At 46.4% G+C, this 13,183-nt stretch overlaps 1 pseudogene; it reads left to right on the forward strand.

Moving 5' to 3' along the window:
- The first annotated feature begins 3,355 nt into the window (after window positions 1-3,355).
- On the forward strand, window positions 3,356-7,142 carry LOC106840902 (leukocyte immunoglobulin-like receptor subfamily A member 5; annotated as a pseudogene).
- The last annotated feature ends 6,041 nt before the right edge of the window (window positions 7,143-13,183 follow it).

Genomic DNA, 13,183 nt, shown 5'->3' on the forward strand with positions numbered 1-13,183 from the left:
CGATGGATGTGTTAATTAGCTTGATTATGCTGATTATTTCACAATGTATACATATATTGAAACATCAAGTTGTACATTTTAAATCTAAACAATTTTTATTTGTCAGTTATACCTTAATAGAGCTGGAAAAAATGTATTTCATTTAATTACACCAAGCATTTTGAAAGTTATTCTATTTCTAAATTTAAGTACTCTCATTTTTAATATATGTATTTACAGGTTTATTTCTGAGGAAGTTTTCATTATCCTCTTCCTTTAGAGAAGACAAGGTTCTAGTTACACTTTACCTGAATTCTGAGTACTCATATATATAAATATGTGTGTGTGTACATCTGTATGTCTATGAGCACCTGTGTGCGTGCAAAAGTGGGAGTGTGTGTATTGTGTGCAAGTGTGTGTTTGCATAATTTTCCCTTACTTATCATTTTTTCCTCACTATTGCATTTCACTTTCTCCATTATGAGTTCATTGTTCTCCTAACTCAATTTCATCACTTAGTATTCCTTTCACTGAGTGTGAAAATAGTAAAATATCTAAGAACTTTCAGCTCTGGAAATGCCTTCTTTCACTTTTGTTCTCTTTATCAGGTTACTTGGAAACATTTTCCCATTTCAAATAAAGTGTGGGATTCAACTTCCAGTTGAGGAAAATCCACCTGATGGTCAAGGATCCACCCCCCTAAAGCTCTTCTTATCTCTCATGAAGAAGTGGTCTCATGTGGTGGGTGTAACATGTGAGATTCAGGTCAGAGTCTCCTCCTGTTTAGGGATCTGCCCCTGCTGACCATTTCATCTTTATCCCTTAAAAATAATTTGGCTCAGGAGAAAATTCTTCACAAACAATTAATTGCTGGAAGGTATTTCTACAATCTCTTTTGGCATCTATTTTGCCTAAGAAGATGTCTGCTCCCAAAGAGATTTTGATTCTATTGACAATAATTTGAATTTTCTCTAGGAAGTAATTTTAGGACTTCTATAGGGCCCAAGGGCAGTCCCTCCTCAATTTTTTTTGAGTTGAAATTCACATAAAATAAAACTTACTGTCTAAAGTGTACAATTCAGTGTATGATACATTTTTTTTTTAAATTTGCCCTCCATTTTCTTCATTTACAATGAAGGGTCAAAACACAAATGTCATTTTTAATTACATGCTTCCTAATGTTTAGTCATTCCTCTTCTCTGTAAAAAGTTCAATTGTTTATCTCTTGAGCTGTTGGTAGACGTCATTTCCCTTCTTTCCTCTGACACTTACAATAAATATGACATCAGTCTTCCGCATTTTATTCTCCAAGTATCTTAAATTTCCTTTTCTGGTCTCTCTACTCTGAAATCTGGAAAATTCCCTCCTTAGTGTGTTCCAGTTTCATACTAGGTCCTTAGGCTGTCTTGTCCTTGAGGGGGTGAATGTTTTTAGTGTCTTAATTTTGCTGTAATTTTCATCACAAAGTTTGTAATTCAATTCAGTAGTTGCCTATTCTATGAAAACAATCCATAAACTTGAATCAAAAATTCCATTTCTCCATTTATTTTTAAGATATTTAAACATGTTTAATTTAAGATTACTCTCCTATTTTCCTGTTGACCCTATTCCTTGCATATGATATCCCCATTAATCAGTAGCTCGTTGTTCATAGCACATTCGTCATGATTAGGATGACTCTCGACTGTCCATTCTTGTTAGAAGGCTCTGCTCCCACACACTTTGTCTGCCAGAGATGGTTTTCCCCAGGGCTGTCCCAGGAGTCAGGCTGACAAGGGGGAACTGTTACAGCCATTCCTGCCCCATGGCATCCAGGCTCTCAAATTTAGCATCTGCTCAGGGTTGTGCCCTCAGGGATGTTCCACTGGGAACCTCACGTTCACATGTGGGGAGGCACCCATAGCTGATGATACCGTATTCAATCTATTTCAGGATACACAGGAGGGGTTGCTGAGTACTGACCACGGGCTCAGGGCAGTGGGCAGGTATTCCAGAGCCCACCTAGAAACACCTTCACCTGAAGCCCTGAACTTTCCCTTCTTGTAAGTATGGGGATCACCCTCTGTGTCCACACAGGTGATCTCCTCACTAGAATCCCTTGATGGTCCCAGGCACCAGTGGCCACTCTCCTTTGTTCTCTATTCTTTCCTGTGGTTCCATCACCATTATGGGAACTTTCATGTCTCTTTTTCTGCATGTGTCTGTGGCTATATATTTCAGAATATTGTAAGTAGGATTTCTCAGTGTTAGGAGCAGATGAGAGTTCTTGACTGGCCACATCAACTATCCACTTGACTGTGGAGTCTGATCCCATGATCCCTTCCTGTCCTAACCCACTCATGTCTTAATCTTGCCTGGACAGTGATTGATCACTCCCATGAACTCATCACCACTGACCACCCAAATCACTCTGAGGAGTGGGGTTCACGACAGTGTGCTGCAGATGAGGAAAGTGAGGTTCAGAGATTGAGCATTAATTCTCAAGGTCACATGGGTAGTGGATGATGGAGGAATATTTATATAAGAAACAGATTTGCCCACAAATTCAGAGCACTAACCCACTCACAGGCTCATAAAGCTGAAGAAATGACTGCAGGATCAGGAGGGGAGCTCTGCACAAGAAAACCAGGGGTGCCGAGGGGGCAGTAATGACTCAGAGGTTTCTTCCCAGAGACAGCTGGGGGTGGATGCTGTTGCAAGAAAAAAAGAGAAGTCTGTAAAGGGGGCTGTGATAGAAAGAAACCCCACACTCTGGAACTAGGAGAAGAGTGATCTTTCCTTCCCTTATTTCCCTGTATTTCTCCTTTGTACTCATTGTCACAATGACCTCGACCTGAAAATTGAGCGTGTGTCTCTGCTGATCTGAGCTCTGCAGTGCACCAGGAACCTGCATCTTCCCCGCGGCATCTCCAGGGCCAGGATGACCACTGTCCGTGGTGGGGACACAATAGCAATGTTCTGATGGATGGGCTGAGGATAAAGGAGACCCCATGGGGTCAGCTCTGAGAGGGAAGGACATGCCCTAGGTCTCCCTCATCTGGAAGAGGCATCGCAGGAAGACACCACATCTACTTGCTGCTAAAACTTGGCCCTTGGTGACATGAGCCCAGATCAGGCAGACAGTGGCTGGAGGTGAGAGGAGAACTGGTTTTTGTCTGAAATGTCTCCAGAGAACCCAGTCCATGCCTCTGCCCCAGCCCTGCTAAAACAAGAGCTAGGCTCTTGGAGAGGACAGTTCCCCTTCCTGTGTGGCTGCTGCAATGACAACCCTGTGGCTGGAAGGACCAGCCTCCTAGTGCCACACCCTGTGCATCTCTCTGTCCTTCTGAGCACTGTGGTCTCCTCCATCTGCACAACTTGGACCAAAGGTAGGAGATGTCATGATCCCCACTCTCACGGCCCTGCTCTACCTTGGTGAGATTTGAGGAGGGAGAGGGGAAGCCCTGGTCTGGAAGGGAACCCACCCCACAGCCAGGCCCTGGTCTGTCAGGAGACCCCAGGATTCAGGAGGCTCACGTTGAGAAGAGGTTCTGCTCACACTTCAGGGGCAAATCTCTCACAGGGAACTCTCTTCCAGGGCTGAGTGTGGGCCCAAGGGCCCCAGAGCAGGCAGGAGAGTCTGTCTGCAGGTGTCCCAGGTCCCACTTCCTCACTGGGGACAAGAGGTCGCCCCGAGCAGTTGGAGACTGAGAACAGCATGTTTGGGCTGAATGTGGGAGACTTCTGGGAGGTTCTGGAGCTGAACTGGGAAACTGGGGCAAGGGTGGCAATATATTGTGACCCAGACTTTGATTTCCTTCCAGGGACCCTCCCCAAACCCACTGTCTGGGCTGAGCCAGGCTCTGTGATCCCCTGGGGGAGGACCTTGACCATCTGGTGTCAGGGGATTCTGGAGGCCCAGTAGTACTGTCTGGATAAAGAGAGAAGCTCATCACCCTGGGACCAACAGAAACCATGGGAGCCCAGGCACGAGGCCAAGTTCTCCATCCCATACATGACAGAGCAACATGCAGGGCGATATCGCTGTTACTATATGAGCCATACTGGCTTCTCAACACTCAGTGACCCCCTAGAGCTGGTGGTGACAGGTAAGAGGACACTCAGGGGTCCCAGTCTCAGGCTCTGTCCTCAGGAAGGGAGTCTGCTCTCATGAGCGTCTCCCTTCTCACAACCCAACCCTGGAAGATATGAGGGAGGCGTGAGCCCCATTTTGCATGCTGCTTCCTCCTCTCCTAGGAGCATACAGCAAACCCTCCCTCTCAGCCCTGCCAAGCCCTGTGGTGACAACAGGAGAGAACGTGGCCCTACAGTGTGGGTCATGGCTGGGATTTGACAGGTTCATTCTGACTAAGGAAGGAGAACACCAGCCCTCCTGGACCCTGGACTCACAGCTAAACCTCAATGGGTATTTCCAGGCTCTGTTCCCTGTGGACCCCATGACCCATAGTCAAAATTGGACATTCAGGTGCTATGGCTGTTACAGGAACAAACCCCAGGTGTGGTCAGACCCCAGTGACCCCCTGGAGCTCCTGGTCCCAGGTGAGGAAGTCCTTTCCTGGCCCCAACCATGTTTTGAGACACCAGACCGATTATTTGTGTCTTTATTCTCAGGAAATTGCCTTGTGAGAGGTGGTATGAGGGAAGCACAGGGATCCAGGACCAGAGACACAGAGGGTTAGAGATAGTGAGACCTGGGGTCCAGGATGTACAAGGGGGTTTATGGGAGGAATCGGCCACTGCAATTCACAGGTGGTCTTTCTCCTAGGTGTGTCTGGGAATCCCTCCCTTCTGACTCAGTAGGGCTCTGTTGTGGCCTCTGGACAGAACCTGACCCTCCAGTGTCCCTTTGACATTGGAAAGGTCAGATTTGCTCTGTAAAAGGAGGGGCTACGTGGTCTCCCACTGTGCCTGGGTCTGCATCCCCAAGGTGGTATCTCTCAAGTTTACTTTCCGCTGGTCCCTGTGAGACTCTCCCACAGGGCCAGTACAGATGCTGTGGTGAACACAACCTCTCCTCCAAGTGGTCAGCCCCAAGTGACCCCCCAGACCTCCTGGTGGAAGATCAAGAGACAGCGGGTCAGTCAGGGACTCCAGAAGTGCACAGGCCCTGTAGGGGAGCCCCAGGTGGTGATGTCAGGAAGAAGCGTGTGTGGTCTCCAGAGAGGAAGAGAGACAGAGAGACAGGGAATTGATGGGAGGAGACTCAGAGAAAACAAGACAGACAGAGATGAGGGTCCTCAGAGAGAGAGGCCTGGGGACTCTCAGTTCAGAACAAGGTGGGTGGGCAGCCCCTCACCCACTCTTCCTCTCTCTAGGACAGCTCCCTGACATACCCTCCCTCTTGTGAGGCCGGGCCCCACAGTGACCTCAGAAGAAAACATGACCCTGGTGTGTCAGTCATGCAGCTTGAGGGGCACTTTCTTTCTATCCAAGGAGGGGTCATCTGATCCCCCCCTGCATCTTAGATCAAATACCAAGCTCAGCAGTACCAGGCACAATTCTCCATGAGTCTTGTGACGTCAGCCCACAGGGGGACCTACAGGTGTTATAGCTCCCCCTACCTGTTGTCACACCCCCGTGACTCCCTGGAGCTCGTGATCTTAGGTGAGGGGCCCCTGTCCCTATCCTTTCTGAGCTCAGTCAGCTCAGGGTCCTGTCCTCAGGAAATCTGAGACAGTAATAAATGAGGGGCACAGGGGAATCTCCAGAGAAGGGGATGTTCAGGAGCCCCTGACTCCAACCTCCAAACCATGAACTCTGTTGCCTCAGCTGTTCAGTAAGGGGGGCTCTCAGCTGTAGGGGAAAAATTATGCATTCTTATATCTAAGACTGAGCAGAGGATGCACAACACTCATTATTTCTGTGTTGGGAGACCTAATCCATATTTCATCCTAATCGTTAGCTCTTGGGACACAGCCATACTCTTCCAAAGCGACTCAGATGCAGGTTCTGAATTCAAAGAACAGGGACGCTGAGGGAATTCCACTGAGGAGACCAGAGGGTACCTGGTGAAAGGAAAGACGGGTTCATTAAGGGATTATATCAAAGTTCAGATATGAGAAGTGGGGAATATGAGAGCAGAGAACCCAGGAAAAAGGTTTGTATCTACCCAACTCTTCATTCACTCCTTCATTTTATGATTCTCAGAAGCAGCTGATGCCATCAGTCCATCACGAAACAAGTCAGACCCCAAGAGTGGTGAGTAGGAGAAATTCTCAGTTCCGGAACTGCTAAGGAGTCAATAGGAGGCGGGTGCCCTGGGTGGACATCCAGGGATCCTGGGGTGATTTTGCTCTGCTCTGACCTCTGTGACCTCTTTGTCCACAATTCCTAGCCTCACACCCCCAAGACTACACAGTGGAGAATCTCATCCGGACGGGCATGGCTGGTTTGATCCTGGTGGTCCTTGGGGTTCTGCTATTTCAGCCTTGGCACAGCCAGACAAGGACCCAAGATGCAGCCAGAGGTAAACACAGGAGAGAACAATGCACTGTTCAGAATGGCAGAACTTTGGAAATGCATCTTACATGTCGAGGAGTTTCTCAGAGAAAGTCTGCAGCATATGTTGGTTGAACTGTCTTTGAGGATCTCAATGGAGTAAACGTGGTTTGGGTACAGGAAAATGTCTAGGTGTTCCCAGTCTGGCAGTTCCTTGACTGCCCTCTCGTCTTTTCTCACCACTGAAACATGGGGTACGTCTCTCACCTTTATCCACCTTCATGTTCTGGTCCACTGGCTTGTAACACATTTTTCTTTATTTTTAAATTCCACGTTCACTGATGTGTGCTCTTGACCTGCATCTCTTCAGCCCAGAAGCAGAATACTGTTTAAATACCTGAATAAATGGGCGAATATCAAGTCCTGTTTGAAACAGATAAAAACAAACCCATTTACTAAAATCCCCTCTAGACCTGTCAAACTCTTCTCTTTCTATCAGATGATACCTGGTATAGTTTCTTTAGGAATATCACCAGTTTGAATGAATGTACTGGTGCTTGAAGAGACAGCTTGGTGGTGAGCTGGTAAACCAGCTTTATTAAAAAGTCATTTTCCCAAAAGCACTTATTTGCGGCACTTGTCTATTTCTTTGGTGTAAATACTCACTTCATGGCCAACTTCAAGATGCCAGTGTGAATGTACTGAATTCAGAGTTGGGGAGTAATGAATAGAATTGTCTTTCTCAGGTGAGTAGGAGCCAGAGGCGGCTCGCCTCACCAATAGCCCTACGCGGACAGTTGTTTCCTTCTATATTAAATGTCATTATAGCATTGTTTCCTCTTCTATTTATGGCAGTTTCAGTGAAATTATGATGTCACCACCCTAGCACATTCATTTAAACACAAAAGAGAAAGCAATGGCAATATCAATTGTGGGAGAAAATATTGAGTCTTAGAATAGCAATACTTTACGGGTAGGAGTACAAATTGCCTCAGCCAGCTTTTACAGTAGATAGTAATTATTATTCAAAGAAAGAGACACTCATCTCTGACCTATAAGTATATTCCCTAGAGGAAAATGTGTGCATGTGCATAATGATACATTCATGAGACTATCGACAGGATGTTGTTCATATCCGACAAAATGCACAGAAATAAATCTCACAAAAAATGACTAGTTTGGTATATATACGCAGTGGAAATTTATACATTAGTAAAATTCACAAAGTAAAACTACTACAGTAATACAGATCCGTTTTTAACCATAATAGTGAACGAATGGAAAAAATTATGGGGAGTGTAGAAGTGTGTGGGTTACTGAATTACGTGAAGTTCAAAGGAGAAATATTTATTATTTATGGAGGCATAATTAAGTTTAATCTTTTAAATAAACAAAGAAAAAATTCCATGCAATCCCAGTGATTGTTACATACAAGGTGAAGTGGGAAGGTTTGGTCAAGATGGAAACCACAGTGCTGTGAGAACACCGCTAATATTCTTCTTGACTTTCATTTCGTGAACTTATGTCAACTCATCATTATTGGTAGATAGTGCATTTCTGCTATAACCTATCATTATTGCCCATGCAATTTAGTGAGGTGGGGTTGAAGTAGGGTGGTGAAATCCACATCCTACACTAGTGACTAATTTCCAACAAAGTGGCTGTTAATCAGTTATAGCAAACACCTCATGTATTGGCCTTGTGTTTTCCACAAAACGTGACCTCCACCTACCTGATTAGCCTTACCAGAGTCCAATCAGACAATGAGCTTCTGCCTGGGTGAGAAACTGGGCCTCTGAAGAAACACTTTGTCCAATACCAGATGGTATGCAATTCAGAATTTAAACTGGCTCCATGTGGATTTCTGAAGATATCATGAACCAAGAAGCTAAATTCAGATGGAGGCCACCAACATGGGTGTGATAGTTAATTCAGAGATGGGGTTCAGATCCATTATGCAGTAGTGTGAGGATCACAGAAAGACTTGGTTACAGACGGAACCATATTCAGGATGCCTGGTCTCTGCTTGGTCCTCAATGAGGGGAATAGAGAGCTCATGGGGGAGAATTCCTGTGGAATTCCTATGTCAGACCTTCTTGTATGCCACGTTCTGTGCCTCTGTTCTCTCTCACTCCATTATCCCCTCATCTGACCCAAACTATGCAGGATTTGTCCTGGACTTGACCGCCTGGAATGGAAGGCAGGTGGACTGCACGGAAGTTAGCCCAGCTCAGATCCAAGGACACTGGAGACTGTGTGGTACTCAGCAGCCTTGATCCCTCTTAACTTGGGACCTTTACCTATTCCACTTCTTCTCTATGGAATTCTTAACACTCTTGTCTACTTCCACTAAGACTGCTTCACATTTGTCAGCTCTATCCTCTAACTTCACCTTCACAGGGTTAATCTTCCGTGATGCCCAGACTAGTTATGATCCTCTATTATCTAATCTCCAATCTCCAAAGATTTATTCTATATAACACATGTCACAGTGTATAATTAAATATAGTTTGTAACTATTTACATAATATCCATCACATCCCCATAACTAGCAGGGATCAGAGAACAGGATCCATGTCAGTTATGCACATACTTCAGTCTTCTTTGTCAGCACATTGTGTGAAATATGGTTGATATTTGTATAGAATGGGTGGATGAATGGATTGATTGTCAACAGAAAAGAGATAAGACAGGAATGTTTATTTCACACAGTAACACACGCACAGGCACACACACACACACACACTCTCAATCTACTGTAAATTAAGCCGACAATCTCCCCTGATGACTTCCCCTTGAGTTGGAGTAAATTGACCAACTACCTGTTCCATGGTCCCAAGACCAACCTCATTATTCTTCTTCACATTGATGCAGCATAACAGAGAGACAACAAACTGAAAACAGCCTATCAAATACAAAAACAAAATCATAGAGCTAGAACCAGCTGTATACTTTGTGAGGTCCAGTGAAAAATGAAAATGCAGGGCCCCATGTTTAAATTTAAATATAGCAAAAGCAGAACATTAACCCAGTTCGGAGCCCTGTCTGGTTGTCCAGCTCATCACCCGTGAATCTGGCCCTGCATGGAGCAGTGCATGATTCAGCCTCCTGGATGTCAGACCTTAGGCTTGTTCTGCACACACCCCATCACTGAATCTTCACCACGTAACAATTAGGTGGGAGAACTCTCCTTCTTTGTAAGAACGATTTCAAGCTCATGAAATAATTTGCTTAAACACACTGGATTAGGACAACCATTTCAACTATTTATACGTCTTCTGCCCAGCTCACTGCCCCCTGACTCAGTCTTATCCCAGAACTGTCCCCAGTAGCTGGCAGGACCCTCACTCCCAGCTCCGTGGTCTCAGTTTCTGTCACATGTCCACTATCTGTAATTTCAAGGCAGGCAGCTGTGTGAAGTGGGGAGCCAGCCTATGAAGTCAGGGTGATCTGGAATCCATTTCCAGATGGAAACTTAATGGAAGCTTGATCCTGAAGAACAGACACAGTATCCCTAAGCCTTGGTGCTCTCATCAAAAGCAAGATGATATTTGTGGGGTGGAGAGGATTCTAGAAAAAGAAAAGTCCCAATGACAGTTCCCCTCACCACTTTGGGCCCTTCCTCAAAGGAAGAAGGGAATAGACTGGGGGTTCAGGGGACCTCAGCCCTCACAGTCCACACCAGGGGAATGTGAGCTGATGGTCCCCCCTTTAACACCACTCACTCATTCTCCCTCAAGAGTATATGATGCACCCTCATTCTCAGCCCATGACAGACCCTGTGGTGGCATCAGAAGGCAATGTGTCCCTCTCGTGTAGTTCATAGCTCACATTGGGCACTTTCCAAGTGCGAAAGGAGGGAAGAGCTGACCTGCCCCATCACGTGGAACTGAGGCTCTATCCTTAAGGGGGCAGGCTATCTTGCATGTGGGCCCAAAGAACACCTCCCATGGGGGACCTACAGATGACGTATCTTTTACCCCTATGTGTGGTAACACTTCAGCAACTCTTTGCGTCTTGACGCCATAGATGAGTCCCTGACCCACCTCTTTCCTGGGACCTCGAAATGACTAACCTAAGCTGTGTGCCCAGTGGAGCTCTGAGGTTGATGTGGGGTCGGTGACATGACCTCCTGGGGCTTATACCACATAGTGGGATGTTTGCAGGGTAGACCAGCAAGAACTCTCATTGCAGACTCCAGTGGGCAATGTGGGGTGTGCATCCCCTGCGAAGTAGCTGTCCCCTTCTGTCCTGCTGTGTTTAAGGAACACTCCCTCTCAGTCCAGTCAGGCTGACTGGTGCTCTCTGGAGACAACCTGACCCTCCAGTGTCACACGGAGGCCGACTTTGACAGATTCACTCTGATAACTACAAGGGACTCATATTCCTTTCCACCATCTTCATGGATAGCAATGCCCTGAATTCCCTCGGGGCCATGTGAACCACACCCAGGTGAGTCAGTACAGTGCTATGGCGCACACACCTCTCCCATGCATGATCAGCCCCAAGATCCCCCGTGGTCATCCTGATCATGGGTGATGAGCCCCTGCTCTGTCCAGTATCCAGATTGTCTGCCCAAGGCTGCCCTTAGTGGTGATGGGGTCCAGCGAGAGGGTTCTGAAGCAGAGGCTGAGATGGGGCAGTGATTGAGGGATAGTGACTGAGACAGGGGAGTGAGGGGCAAGGAGATAAAACAGACCCACACAGAAGGACTGGGAGGAGCTGAGAGGGGGTCACAGATAGAGTCCCTGGAGAGAGGACTGTGATCCCTCAGCTTGGGGTCAAAAGCATGTGGGAATGGGGCAGATCTCTACACACCATAACTTTATCTCCCCTAGAATGTAGGACAAATCCTCCCTCTTGGCCTAGCCAGGGCCTTCAGCACCCTGGGGAGAAAACATGACCCTGCAGTGTCACTCTGAGACCTGGTAGGATACCTTCCATTTGTCCAAGGAGAGGTCACTTGACCTCCCCAGCACCATCATCTGCAGGACATGGCTGCACTTTTTCAAGCCAACTTCACCATCAGTCCTGTGGTCTCAGACCACAAGAGGACCTACAAGTGATATGGTTCAGACAGTGCCGCCCCCTGCCTGTTCTCACAACTAAGTGAGGCTCTGGAGCTCCTCGTCTCAGGTGAAGAGCTCCCATTCCATATCCATCGAGAGTCCAGACCCTCAGCTCATAGCCCTGTCCCATGAGAGCTCAGCTGGGACTTGAAGGAAGGAGCAACAGGAAGGTCAGCCACAGGAGGATCTCACCTCATAAAGGGACGGAAAAGATAGGCATTCCCAAACGTTCTCCATGCCTTACCCCAACTAAGGGACCAGACAGTGTGGTTTGCATGCAGGGAAGAGACTAAAGAGTGTAAACATTGACCTTTGAGGGAAAACAATGGGGCTAAAGGTGACAGGAAGGGGCAGTCATAGCCTCACAGCATTCTTCTGTCCTTGTTCCAAGTAATATTTGAGATCTTCAGACCCTGACCTACATGGATCAACTTCATGTCTGTTGAGTAGCAGAGTCCTCTTACCCTAGAGGAATCACAGACTCCACCAGGTGTTTGCTAGTTTCCTAGCTTATCCCACAACAGGACAAATATTTATGGAAGGGATTGTTTCCCACAAAAGTTGGAGACAAAGGTGGAGATTTGACGAAGGGGTGTCCTTTCTTAAATAGCATTAAGATCATCGGTGACTGTCAGGTGGTCAGTATGGGAGGAAATGCATGAAGGGGAAGAGGCTCAGCTCAAGTGGGGAGAAAAGAATGGAAGCCACCCTTCACCTCTGTCCATGGTGCCAACTTCTAGGGGCCCCTAGAATCATCATGGTGCCTATGAAATCAGCCCCATAATATGAAGTGTGGAGTACAGGGGACCTCTCACTTTCGAGTCAAGGATCTTGGAGACCCACTGGGAGTCATAATTTGAAGATTAGTTGTCTCAGTCACTCGGGATTGAACTCATTCACAAAATTCTATCCATATCTGGGAATTTGTTCTCCACTCTATCAAAGGCAGAATCCAATCCTGGACTTAAGAAAACACTTAATTAGTTCTGAACTTCGATGCCAGTGAATTTCGTAGAAGAAACCACAGGGATTCTTCTCTTGGGACTAGTCTCCTCTGAGCGTGTCCTATCTCTACCAGTGACTGTTGTCATTATGTGGGAGGAAAGGAAGAAAGGCAGGATTTCTGCCCAAATTCCATGAGCATCAGTTTGTCAGCTGGATCAGTTCATCCTCCAAAACATCTTCCATAAGAACTCAAGTTAGTATTCCCTTCCTACCTTCCATGGTTACATGGCAGTTCTTAGTATTTGTTTTGTCAAATTATCAGAGACTGTCTTATACCCATAAATATCTGCATTTTTGTCCAGGTGTCCATCTAAAGATTTTATTTTATCATTTCTATTTTTTGCTTGTTTGTTATCAATCTCCTTATCTAGATCACAAAGTAATTGAATAATAGAAGTTTTGGTTATCCTTTTTTTTCTTTTTTGGCGGAAGATTAGCCCTGAGCTAACATCTGTTGCCAATCCTCCTCTTTTTGCTGAGGAAGACTGGCCCTGAGCTAACATCCGTGCCCATCTTCCTCTACTTTATATGTGGGACGCCTACCACTGCATGTCATGCCAAGTGGTGCCATGTCCGCACCCGGGATCCAAACTGGTGAACTCTGGGCCGCCGAGAAGTGGAATGTGTGCACTCAACCGCTGTGCCACTGGGCCGCCCCCCATGGTTATCCTTGATACTAGAAAAATTTCCGG

This window comes from Equus asinus, chromosome 26 (genome assembly GCF_041296235.1).
Source record: "Equus asinus isolate D_3611 breed Donkey chromosome 26, EquAss-T2T_v2, whole genome shotgun sequence".
In the NCBI taxonomy this organism is placed as follows: Eukaryota; Metazoa; Chordata; class Mammalia; order Perissodactyla; family Equidae; genus Equus; species Equus asinus.